Genomic DNA, 12839 nt, shown 5'->3' on the forward strand with positions numbered 1-12839 from the left:
CCACTCACACCCTAATGACCCAGGCCATCACCCAGAGAAATCTCAGCAATGGTTTTACTCACTGCTGAGATTACAACCAAGCCCCATTTCCAATATTGCTATTCTGTTTCTATGAGAGCTAGAGGGGTATTCTATTTCCAAATCATTACAGAATAGCAATTGGCCTTGCCCAAAGAAAGTAACTCAAGAAACCAAAGAAGAAGCTACAATATCTTTTATGACCTAGCCTCGGAAGTCACCCATCATTACTTCATTTGTATTCTCTTGGCCACAGGGCCAGTCTTGACTTACGGTGTAAAATAAATACATACAGTCACATATACACATATTCCAGGAGTCTATAGTCACTATTTATGTGACTTTGTGCATAATATGAGTGAGGATGAGGCATGAAAAATTCTCTTCTTGACACAAAGCAATAGAAAAGTTAGAATTTTGAGAACTCCATGAATGAGAAAGAATTAATTAGGGGGAAACATGAGTCCTTCGGGTTTTTCTGTAGCCTACGAGAAAATATAACAAGCTAATGAAATGTTGAGCAAGTTGTTCTGAAAGGCACAAAAATAATATGCCAACTATGTGTTAGTCAGCTTTCTGTCACTGTGACAAAATACCTGAAATAAATCAACTTAACCCATTTCCAATTTAGGAAAAAAAAGTGCAGTTGGCTCTCTGTTCATTTAATTTTATTTAAACACACATTTTGAGGATGAAGCAGATCTGACTGTGATTCATCGACTGCAATGTTTCTGTTTGGAGTACATACAGTTGAAAACTTCTTGACAAGAAATTCAAATGCAGGTTTGATCTTCTGTGATTAAATATGGGCCTTTGATTGACCAGTGGCTATGTCAACAAAAATATTGACAAAATGCAGGCACTGAAGAAAAAGTGAAAATGTTTCATCAGTAATAATTTGCCTGAGATATGGTGTCTCCAAAAGAGGCATTGTCCACCAAAACATTTCCAGCTAAGGTTTCTGCACAACACCTTGCAGTAACATTACTGCAAAAAAGACTTCCAGCTCATCATTCTCATTGTCTTTCCATAAAAGTCCTTAGGGTTAATCTGTGAGTAATCATGGGGCAAACACTGCAACTGCAAGTGCTACAGGCGTGTATTCTCAGGAAAAAATGGGGACTGGGTTAAAAGAGGACAGGTCTACTTGGGATCACACTTTCAGAGGTTTCAGTCCATAGTTGTTTGGTTTCATTGTTTTTGGACTGTGGTTAGGCACAGCACCATGGCAGAAGAACATGGCAGAGGAGGTCTATTCACCTCACAGTGGCTAGGAAACAAGAGAAAGAGAGGAGGTGTCTGAGGTCTCAGTATCCTCTCTAAGGGCACACCCTCAATGCCCTGACTTTCACACATTAGGCCCCACCTCCTAGAGGTTCCACTACCTTTCTGTAGTGCCAAAGGCTGGTGCCCAAGCATTAAATACATGAGCTTTTGGAGGACATTTAAGATCCAAACCAAAGTAAAGTAGGAATTGCTTCTTTTCTCTTCCTACCCTCTTGCTTTAGCCATCATTTGTTCATTTCCTCTTATCTGCACTGTGATGGGTAAGTCTATGCCTTTGTTTGTAACTAGTGGTTCAGATTCCACACATGCAGCCAACAACTTTATGCTTTCATTTTCCTAGGAGTGGTGCATCCTGGGGCTACCAAGGAAGAGTTTCTGAGGCAGAAATGCAGCAGCAAGATGTAGCCCCGAAAAGGGTTGTCATCAGAAATCCTTTTAATTATCTTTTCAAAATTAGCATTTGCAACCACATTGTGAAGCAATAAGGACTGGGAATGTGTTTTATTCAATAAACATCGGTGGCAGGCACAGTGCGAGTACCGTGAGAGATTCGAACTTGAGTGAGACATTGTCCCTGATGTTAAGGGACCTATGATTTAAAGGCAAAATAGATGAGCAGATAGCTAATTAGAATACAGAATTTGGAACAAGAGGCAACTCAATATTTTTAACTAGGGGATCAAAGAAGGATTCTTGAAAGGTTGAGCCTGAGAAGATTCTAGCAAGAGTAGACTCTCCATCGGTGAAGAGCAGTGACTGGGCAGAGGTCCAGTGTGCTTCAGCCTTGGAGAACTACATGGGTAAAGACATGGAATGAGGGAGAGGATGGTGTTCATTCAAGGATGGTCAGGGAACTCAGGATGGCTATGGGGTGGGGAGACAGAAGGCTGTGGATGGGGAGGGAGGAACCTGGCAAGATGAGATGAGACCAGATCTCCAGCGCTGTGAAGGAAGTCAGCACCACTTAGCAATGATTCAGCAGTGGGAAGGAAGTGAAGGCTCTTGAAGAGAGAAACAATGCCATCATACCCATGCAGAATGTTAGTACAGGGACACTGAGAATAATGTGCACATCTCTGATTTTGAAAATTATGGCTATTTTAATTTTTCCCTTTTGGGGCACCTGCAGTTTCTAATTTTCCCACAGTGAGTGTGGACTCTTGGTAAAGCTTTAAAAATAGAATACATAAGCTTTAAAAATAGAATACATAAAATCATTTTTAAAGGGTAAAATACAAATGGGGAAAAAGGAGGAGGCTGAGGAGAGCCAAGTGTCTGCAGTTGGGAAAAGAAGCATCTGGCTCTTGAGGAGCATCAGGAAGCCATCAACAAGGGCTTTGTTTTGTACATGTTTTTTTCCCTCCAAAACTAGTATCAAAATTTAACCCTCACTATGTGATACTAAGAAGTAGGGCCTTTAAGAAATAGACATCTGGGCTTATAAACAAGTAAATCCGTTTTTGATTAATGTATTCATGAATTAATGGGTTTTTATGAGAGTGAGTTTGCTATAAAAGCCAGTTTGTTTAGGCCTCACATGATACCTGTCTTTTGCCACATGATGCCTGGCATTACCTTAGGACTTTGACAGTAAGGCCATCGCCAGCTATGGCCCTTCAACCTTGGACCAGAACCCTGAGCCCACATAAACCTCTTTTTTTCTGTAATTTATCCAGTCTGTGATACTATGGTCAAGTTTTTGAAGTCAGGAACTATGTTCACTCATCTTCAGATTTCCCAAAATACTAAGCACTGTACCAGGTGTAGATGTTTATTGAATAAAGAACATTTCCAGTCCTTATTGCCTCACACATATGTTGTTACACATTCTAATATTTTCGTTCATGTGTTCTTCATGTATATGTTTTCATATTCACACACACCTTTTTTTTTGTGGGTGCTGGGGTTTGGTCCAAGGGCCTTGTGCATGCTAAGCACACATTTTACTACTGAGCTATCCCCTACCTCCTATTCTTCTTATGCTTTCTGAGTATCAAACTTGGGCCAGACACTGTTCTGGGAGCATGATAGAGATAGGGTGAACGCAGAGGAGGATAGACAGTGCTATCGGCTGAATCTTAAATGTCCTCCAAAGGTGTATATAAAGATTTGATTGCCAGCCCATGGTGCTGTTGGGAGAGGGTATCTTTAAAAGGTGGGGCCTAGTGGGAGAAATTAGGTTGCTGGGGTGTGACCTGGAGGAGGAGACTGGGACTTGGCCCCGCCCCTCTCTCATTCACTTCTGTCCACCGTGAGGTAACCAGGCCTCCTTCTCTGTGTGCTCTTGCCATGATGGACTGTGCTGCCACAGGCCCCAAGTGATGGGGCCACAGGACTATGGACTGAACCTCTGACACTGTGAGCCAAAATAAACATAGCCTCTTTTTAAGTTATCTCAGGTATTTTGTTACAGTAACAGAAAGCTGACTAACATAAGGAGGGGAGTTTCTTTCAGACTACAAAGGACTTAAGTATGTATATAAGTGAGAGGAAGAAGCATCTATAAGATGAAACAAAAACTGGTAAAGATGACATAAGAGGAAAGCTGTGTGCAGTGACATACACCTGTAATCCAAGTCCATAGGAGGCTGAAACAGGAAGATCACAGGTTCAAGGCCAGCACACAGTAATTTAGGGAGACCTTGTTTCAAAATAAAATAGGACTGGGGGTATAGTTCAGAGGTAGAGTACCCTGAGTTCAGTCCCCAGTACTGACTTTTTCAAATTTAGCATATATATATATATATATATATATATATATATATATATATATATATATATATATGTATGTCATATATATATGACAAGATCAAAAGCCAAACAGAGGAAACAAGGTCTGGGTTGTAGGGCACAGTGTGTGTATATGGGTGTGCACCCAAGCCTCTGTGTATCTCTATGTGTAAATATGTAAATATGTAAAGATAATATGTAAATTAGAGAATATGTAACTATGAATATCTGTGTAAGAAGGTATACCCAAATACTTTATTGGTCTTGAGTTTACAGCAACTTTTGAAAATAAAGATCAGGGCAGAGACTGTACCATTTATCTCTGTTATCTATATAAGTGTCCAAGGGCTATTCAGAAACAGAAAAGAGAAAACCCCTAAAAACAAAGCAAATGAGAAAATGTAGTTTCCTCTCTATTCTGCCCAAGAGAAAAAAATAGTGTAAAGACCTAGAGAGAAAAATAGTCACTCAGGAAAACACACCTCCCATAGGCTGCTTGTCAAAGGTGGAAGGTGTGTTTGATACAACCGGGGCCGTCAGCCTCAGTAGGTATTTGCAATGTTGGGGAGATGGCTGGTACCCAGACCCAGCCAGCCATCACAGCTCCAGACTGGAGTTGATGGTTGCATCTTTCTCATACATACCAGTGCTCTTGGACTCCTGAAAAGTGCCTATTTTGAAGAATTGTGTTTGGCCAGAGCTAAATGAACCACTTTGTTGTGAATTTCTCTTCCTGCCTAAGGGAGGTAACAATTCAATGTGCTTCAGGCAACAGCCAGACAAGGTAGCCAGAGGACTGCGAGGCTCCAGAGCCATTTTTCACAGTCTCTTACTGAAGCTCACAAACCCTTCCAAGGAAATGGAAAGACTGGGGCAGGCCCAGGCACTGAAATCTATGGCAACTCAGACAGGGAGGCATCTGGAGTCAATTACCCCTGCCTGGAGCCCCCCCCCCTAGCTTGCATGTTTCCCTGCCTGGAGACCCCCCTAGCTTGCATGTTTGGTCTTGCCTCTTAATCAAGAAAAGACTTCCTGGCGGTACCTTAATGTAAACAACGCAATTTATGACTTGATTAACCCAGAATGAACAAATGAGTTATTTTCTCCTTTCCCTTCTGTACTGGCTTGTACTATTTTAAGGAGTTTCAAATCAGAAGGTGGTAACTGCTGGGGCATACCTGGCTTTACATTTTCCTGTACTTCTTCCTTTTTTATGACATTCATAGCAAGTGATTCATTCCAGGTATTCCATAGAGATGGGACCCACTTCCTTTTGTGCTCTGGGTAATGTACAAAGTTGGAAATGCCAACACCATTAAAATCAATCCAGCCTATGATTTGTCCAGGTGATAAGGTATGTAGCTAATACTAGTCACTGTGATTTATCAAGAGAATAACTAGCTGGTGATATATTTCATGAATATACTGTCAAGCCATCTATCACTGCAATGGTGAACTTTTCATATCTGGGTAGGCCCATAACCGTTACAGAACCAAAGACCTTGCCAGAATGTCTATTAAATTCTGGAGGAAAAGAAAACAAACAGAAGACTCAAAACAGGCCACACAAAGGGGGTGGCCACATGATGAAAGAGGTTCTATCCCAAGATGTTGTGAAATAGCAACATATTTTTTGTTGGCCTTAGAAATTTATTCCATAATATCCTCTTTCTTTGCATAGATCACTGCCCACTCTTCCTGGCTTGAGATGAAGCTGCCATCTTCCCCTAATACATACAAGACCAAAAAGGGACCCTGCAAAATCCCCAGTATGCTTATTTCTGGATGTCCTGTCTTCTCTGCATATAATATATTCTCTCCCTCAACTAATTCAGGACAATTCAAATCAGGCCCTGTATTAGTTTTCAGTTTACAGCTCTAACAAATTTCCAAAATCTTGGTGGCTTAAATACTTTATTATCTTACAGTTAGTTCTGTAGACCAGAAGTCTGACCACAGATTTCACTGAGCTAAAATCACCAGACAACATTTCTTTCTGAAGTTTTCTTTTCCGGTTGCTGGAGGAAAGATTTCCACATTTTGTGCCTATGTGCCTACTCGCCTCCAATTTTAAAGCCAGCAGTGGTGGGTTGCCATCAGGTGAATGGCCTCTTCTGCCTCCCTATCCACTGTTAAGAACCATTGTGATCATAGTCTGGGACAATCCAGGATAATATTCCTAGCTATGGTCAGCTGATAAGCAACCTAATTACTTCTGCAAACTTAATTCTCCTTTGCTATACAACTAACATACTCACACATTCCAGGGATTAATTAGGACAGGGACATCTTTGCAAGTTCTTTATTCTGCCTACCATGGGACTTAAATTTCTTTAGTGTTGTCTTTTTAACTGTGTTAGTTTTCTTTGGGCTCAAAATAGCAACAAAACAAGCAAAGTGAAGAGAAATCTTAAAACAGATTCCTGAAACAGATGAGTGATATAATTTCAGCTTTCTCTGTGGCTATCTGGTGATCTTGGGCAAGTTACTAACCTCTCTCTAAGACTCAGCTTCTCATCTGTAGAATGGGATAGTTCAATCCTCCTAAGGAAGATGCCAAGGAAATGGGATGATTACTTGTAAAGTTTTAACATAATGCCTAGCATGTAGTGACTGCTCAGTGAGAGCTAATTTAGTTTTTAGTTAGGCAGAGCAAATAAGGTATGTTTGGGGAGGGAGGGAGGGAGAGAGAGAGAGAGAGAGAGAGAGAGAGAGAGAGAGAGAGAGAGATAGATGTATGCTTGGGAAGATGGTTTAGTCCTAGTTGCTCATCCTCTGGGTCTTACTGGGTTAGAAAGAGACAAATTCATCTGTCATCCTTGCTGTCCTTGCTCCAGGCTGCTGTTTTCTTTTCCTGAATCGCCTCCTTCCATCGTTGGCCTTCTACTGCAGACAGGCCAGGGAGCTAGCAGGCTGCGGCGTTTGTGCCCCCGTGGAAGCCGCAGGTGCAGCAGAGACTTCAGCTGAGCCACAATCACATGCCAAGCTCACCCCCAGCCCCAAGCTCCCTATGGCATGTTGATTAGATTAGTGGTGGAGAGCCTAGGTTTTCCCAGAATAGTTCCCGCTATGAATACTAGTTACTGATTGTGGACCCTGACTACAGCCCTGGCCCTGGGGAGGAGGATCCAAAGTCTAGATAAACCTTTCTTCCTGTGTAGGCAGAGACTCTGGTGGCCATCAGGGTCCAAGCGGGATACATATAACCACTGAATGTCAGGGAAGTTCAACCTTCCACAAAGCTATGCAGTTACCTGCTGGGTTGAAAAAGAAAAAAAATGTTAACAAAGTTGAGGAGGATGCAGGAAAACTAGCACTCTAGATCCTTTGGGAAAGCCAGCCATACATCTTTTCATATTGAAGCACACATACATACCTTCTGTCTAGCAATTCAACTTTGGGTGAATCCTTTCTATTGAAGAAATAAAAATACCAGTATAGAACGTTGTTTGAACAGGAATATTTATGATGATATTTGTCGATCATCTCCCCAACTGAAAAACCTAGATGTTCATAAGTAGGTGAAAAATTAAACTATATAATAGCCATCCTATGAAATATGTGTATTTATTTCAAAAGAGAAAGCCAGATGCAGTGGTGCATTTGAGACTAGTTTCAGACACTTAATGAGACCCTCAAAGACTTAGTGATACCCTGTTTCAAAATAAAATGATGATGATAATAATAAAGGCTGAGGATATAACTCAGGGGTAGAATGCCCTTGAGTAATCCTGATTACCGTCCTCCCAAAATATACACACACATACACACACAAAGTAACTATGCATTTAGCCATTGATCTTGAATATTTTGGTTGTAAAGAGATACACAATCCAGTGGAAACCATCCCCACGCTCCCATAGATATATTTCAATATATGTTTATATAAGGGAAATGTGTGGAAGGATGCATTTCAGCCTACTAACATTCTTAGTGGTGGGAGGATTAATTTCCCATGTATCTTTAAATTGCTTTGTTGGTTACAATGGCTATCTTATTTTTTCATTTTTAATGTTGGGAGAGGAATTTAATATGAGTGGCAGGAATAAAGGAGTGGGAAAGAGGTACTGTGGAGGAAGCTAGAGGGGGAATCTGGAGCTGAAAGAACTCAGGGACTTGGGATGGGGAGGTAAAAACCAGAGATCTAGCCAGGAAGGGCAGGATGGAATAATCTGGGTGCAGTCAAAGTGACCCAGGTAACTTAATTCAAGGAGTTTATCTAGGGCATCCTGGGAGAAGACCATAGAGAAGGATGGAGTCTAGCTAACTTGTAGCAAGACGAATTTAAACTCCTGGACTATAAATAAAAGCCAGCCCAAAGAGTTAAAAGTCAGAAGTTATTTTGAAGAAATCAAGTGAGACCCATAAGGCTAAGCTTAGGTCAAAGCAAGAAGAAATTAGATTAATATTACCCAGCACTAGGTATTCAGTATGTTGTAGGAAAGTGTTTTACTTTTACTAGCATTTATTTGTTCAAGATATGATCCTTTGACCTAGGTAGGTTGATTATCTTTATTTTACAGAACAGGAAACCGAGATATGGCAGAATTCAGTCACACGCCATGCTTAGTCAGTAGCAGAGCTCTTCTGGCTCCAGAAACCTGGCTCTGGGAAGCCTCAATCCTTACCAGGCATAAATCTGAGTGAAAGTTACAGTTACCCTCTATCCACCAAGATCCCGCTGCTGGGGAGGGGGGTGCAAAAGAGGGGGCAAAAAGCCTTCTGGGTGTGCAGATTCTGAATTGGGGGTGCTGGAGAGGGGGAGAGAGCCTTCTCGGTGTGGGATCCTGGATTGGGGGTGCTGAAGAGGGGGAGAAAATCTTCTAAATGTGGGGATTCTGGATTGGGGGTGGTGGAAAGGGCGAGAGAGCCTTCTGGGTGTGGGGATTCTGGATTGAGGGTGCTAGAAAAGGGGAGAGGGTATTTTGGGTGTGGGGATTCTGGATTTGGGGTACTGGAGAGGGAGAGAGAGCTTCTGAGTGTGGGAATGCTGGATTGGGGTAGCAGTTCAGAACGGAGCTAGCTTTCCCCCTTTGCACATTGGGTTTGAGGCTGCAGCTGCCCGAGCATCGACCTTCCCATGGAGGGGCCTGGGGGACTTCTGTGGGCTGCTCTTCTCTTTGGGGAAGGTATAGGGTGTGTGTGTGGGGTGGGGCACAGTTACAGCATTGCGAAGTTCTCAGGCTTTTATGGACTCATGGAGACTTGGGCAGAGGGGCAAACACAGGGTGTCCTCTGAGCCCCCACAGCTGGCTTCCCTGCTTCCCCCTCCCACCCCACCCACCCCTTCACCTGTCCTCCCAGGCCAGGGGCAGAAGGTGGAGGGAAGAGCCACACTTGGCTATCCTTTGGTGGGTGTTCTGGAGGAGGAAAAGCCGGGCAGGGATCCCTCTCTCAGGAGGCCCTGGGCTGGGGCTGTAGACAGTTCCAGAAAGTGAAGCCTTGGAGGGCAGCCACCCCCAAACAGAGAAGCCTTGTGTATGTGAAGGCAGAGAGAGTGGTGAAGGTGGCTGAAGACTGGGGGTAGGGAAGCCCTGGCTCCATCTCCTCCTGAATTTCTTGAGGCCTGGGGGGCAGCTGGGCTGTCACTTCAGCTGGTGCTCTGGCTCAAGCCCACCTAGCACTAAGGTGCCAGGTTCCCTGTGGCCCTGACCTGGGGGTTCCAGCCGGGAGTGATAGGATCTTTGGGTGCACCTGTGTGGTTTGGTCCGTGTTCACTTGCTGAACTGAAGTTAAGTCCCAATTTCATGTCTATTCCTTATGTCTCATCTGTCATCTCTAGATCTAAGTTTTTTCATCATCTCCTTTCTGGAGTTGATGGGTCACATGATCCATCCCCCCCCCCCCCCCGCGCCTTTCTGCTAACTCTACTTCATAATCTGTCTTCCAGTCCTATCCCCCCCCCCCATCTCGAGTTTCCAAGCCCACAGCTTTCTCTCTTTCTAGCTCCTCAGTTTCCCGTGATTGCTTGCCCCCTCCCACAGGGGCACTGAGGTTCCTCGAATGAGGCTGGGGCCCTGCAACAGGCCTCTCTGACACGAACCCAGTGAAGGAGGTCGGTTCCGTCTCTACAGCTCTGGGACTCTCCTGCAAGTAGACCTCGCGGAGAGCCAGGGCGGTACAAAGAGCTGGCCAGAATGCTCTCACGTGGGTCGGAGGAGGAAAGTGTGTCCAGTCCTCGGTGCTGACACCCACTTCCCCTCCCACCCCAAGGACGGACCCACAGGCCTTGGTTAATACCGTCTCCCTGAGCTGCAACCGGGCGACGGAGATGCTGCTTAAAAACAATAACATCGACTAACAAATGCGGGTGTCATCATGATTAAATAACAAACTACAGTGGAAGACGGAGCGACGATAATCTAAACAATCACCGCGAGGAGAAACGTTCTCCAAAGAGCCAGACGCCAAAGCCGGCATTTCGGATCCTGGGATCTCTCCGGGCGTGGCCTCGGGCCTCCAGGCAGCCCTAAACCGGGCGCCAAGGTTTCCAGCCACCTCGGGAGGTCTGAGACTGGCAGGGTGGGGGCTGGAGGGACCGGGTGTTGGGCGCCCACTTCTAGAGCCGCCCCACCGGGGGAGCAGTTGGGCCTGGGAGGTCCTGGGGACGAATCCCTTAGCACGGCAAGGAAACCAGGCTCGAGTTCCCGCCTCCAGGACCCTTTGGGCCTTCCCGTCCGTAGGTGTGGCCTTCTAGACCCCTCCGGCAACTGATTTCTAGGTAGGAAGCCCAGGCTGGAAAGGGATTCTCCCTCCCCCGACCCAGCTTGAGAAGAACACCCAGCACATTTAATTTCAGCAACAAGGGGCTCAGTTGTGAGCGCCACAACCGTTTCGCCCTCAGTTTCCTCAGCAGAGGAAACCCGATCCGAGGTGGCGCGCTCTTACTGCAAAAAAATAAAGAAGACCTTCCTTCTCTCTCCTTGTCTCCTCCCCCTCATTAAGTAGATTTGTATTTAAAATGAGCTCAGACGTTTTAATTTGAATTCCAAGGATTGAGCAAAGGCTAGAATCTCCCCATTTATACCTAGGCCGAAAATAACCGTTGAAACCAACCAAACAAAACCCAACTATTTTCCAGAATAACGAGCTTTCGGGGTGGGTGACTACTCCGCCCAGGCCAGGCAGCGGATCTCCTCGGGTTTTGACTGAGGGCCGGGAATCGACCCCGGAGGGGGCCGGAGGGGGATGGCGGGCGTGACTTCTCGGGCTGGGTGGGGGGAGCGGCCCCGCGCCGCGCGTGCGTGAACCGGCCGCGGTAATGTATGCTGCCATTAAGAATACGCGCGGCTTCCAGCGCTGGGGGCGCGGGGACGCATGTGTTGCTGGATTCAATCGTGGGGGGAATGCAGATTGGGCTGCGACCCACTGGGTTTGATTTATGAACTGTTACACTAGCGATTGTTTACACATTGCATTTCAGAGCCCTTGCGCACCCTCCCCGCGGCGGGCGGCGGGCCCCGCGGTGCGGTAACCTGCAGCCGCCGCCAGGGTCTCCCTCCACCCTCCCCAGCCCTCCGCACGCACCCTCGGCCCCCCCGCAGCCCCCTCCCAGCCCTGCTCTCACCAAGAAATACGATTTCATCGAACTCGGAGACCTACGTGCGGTTCTCCCTCCCCCGACCTTTCCACGCCCGCAGACCCCGGACCTGGGTCTCCTCTGCCCGCGTCTACTCCAGAATGTTTATTTCTCCGTAAGGCCATGCGGGGACTATAAATAGGAAAGGTGGAAGCAACTCTACTGCCAGATCAATAGGGCCCCGTCTCCTCGCCGTCTCCGCCGAGCTGTCTTATTAATTATGAAAGGACTCACCTGATCCCTGCCTCTGGCCCTCGGCAGGAGGCCTTAATGGCGGTTCCTCCGCGAGCTGCCTCTGGCCACCGCAGAGGAAGAGGCGAATGGCGGCCGAGCCAGGGCCTGCAGGGGTGCTGCGGGGCTCAGACCCCCAGGGGCGTGGGCAGCGCGCTGGCCTCTGGCCTGGGGTCCGCGTGCGCCTTTTCAGCTGCGGTACCGGCCCAGTTCCTCCAATCCTCTGCTAGAAGGCACCTTGGCTTTTTAATCAATTGTAAACGATTTCCCTGTTCCCTCAAGTAAGCAGGATTTGAGGGGCGTGGCAAGGCGAGGAGGGTCTGCTCGGAGACCCGCAAGTCGTCGGTCCGGCCGCTTCGTGGACCTGCAGGTCTATGGCCTGACGTCTCGTGTCCCTGGACTCGGAGGAGGAAACCGACTCCGGGTTGCAAACAGAACGACACCCCAGTTTCAAATAATAACTTTTATTTTATACTTATCTATATTTTGTAGCAAATCTTTTTTTGCTGAATTTAATTTATAATAAACTTTTTAAATTACATCTCTCTCTTTTTTAAAATCAAGGCTCTTTTATGTCAAAATCTTTTTAACTATATTTTAGATTAACATTTAACATCCCCCCTTGTGATCTATACCCTTGGATATTCAGGTATTACTGTGTGTGTAACAGCTAAAACAAGAGAGAGGAGGGAAAATAAAGGCAGTGGACAGAAAGATGCATGGACAACAGCAGGTGGAGCCGACCCCTCAGTGGCCTGAGCAGACTCCTCCTGACAGCAGTTCCCATCCTGCCAGGGCAGCTGCCACCCCTTCCCCTCTCCCTCCTTTCTGTAAGACCTAAAACCTACAGTCGGTCGCTTGGCTTTTCTGGAGGAGAAATGTGCAGCGGAAACGATGAAAACCAGATGCTGTGGAAGAAAGACGTGAGCGCGAATTATTCACTGTACACTCCTCACGTGGACATCTCTCCTGAATTCATCCCCCTGGCCTTGTC

This window comes from Muscardinus avellanarius (assembly GCF_963383645.1).
Source record: "Muscardinus avellanarius genome assembly, chromosome: 14".
Lineage (NCBI taxonomy): Eukaryota > Metazoa > Chordata > Mammalia > Rodentia > Gliridae > Muscardinus > Muscardinus avellanarius.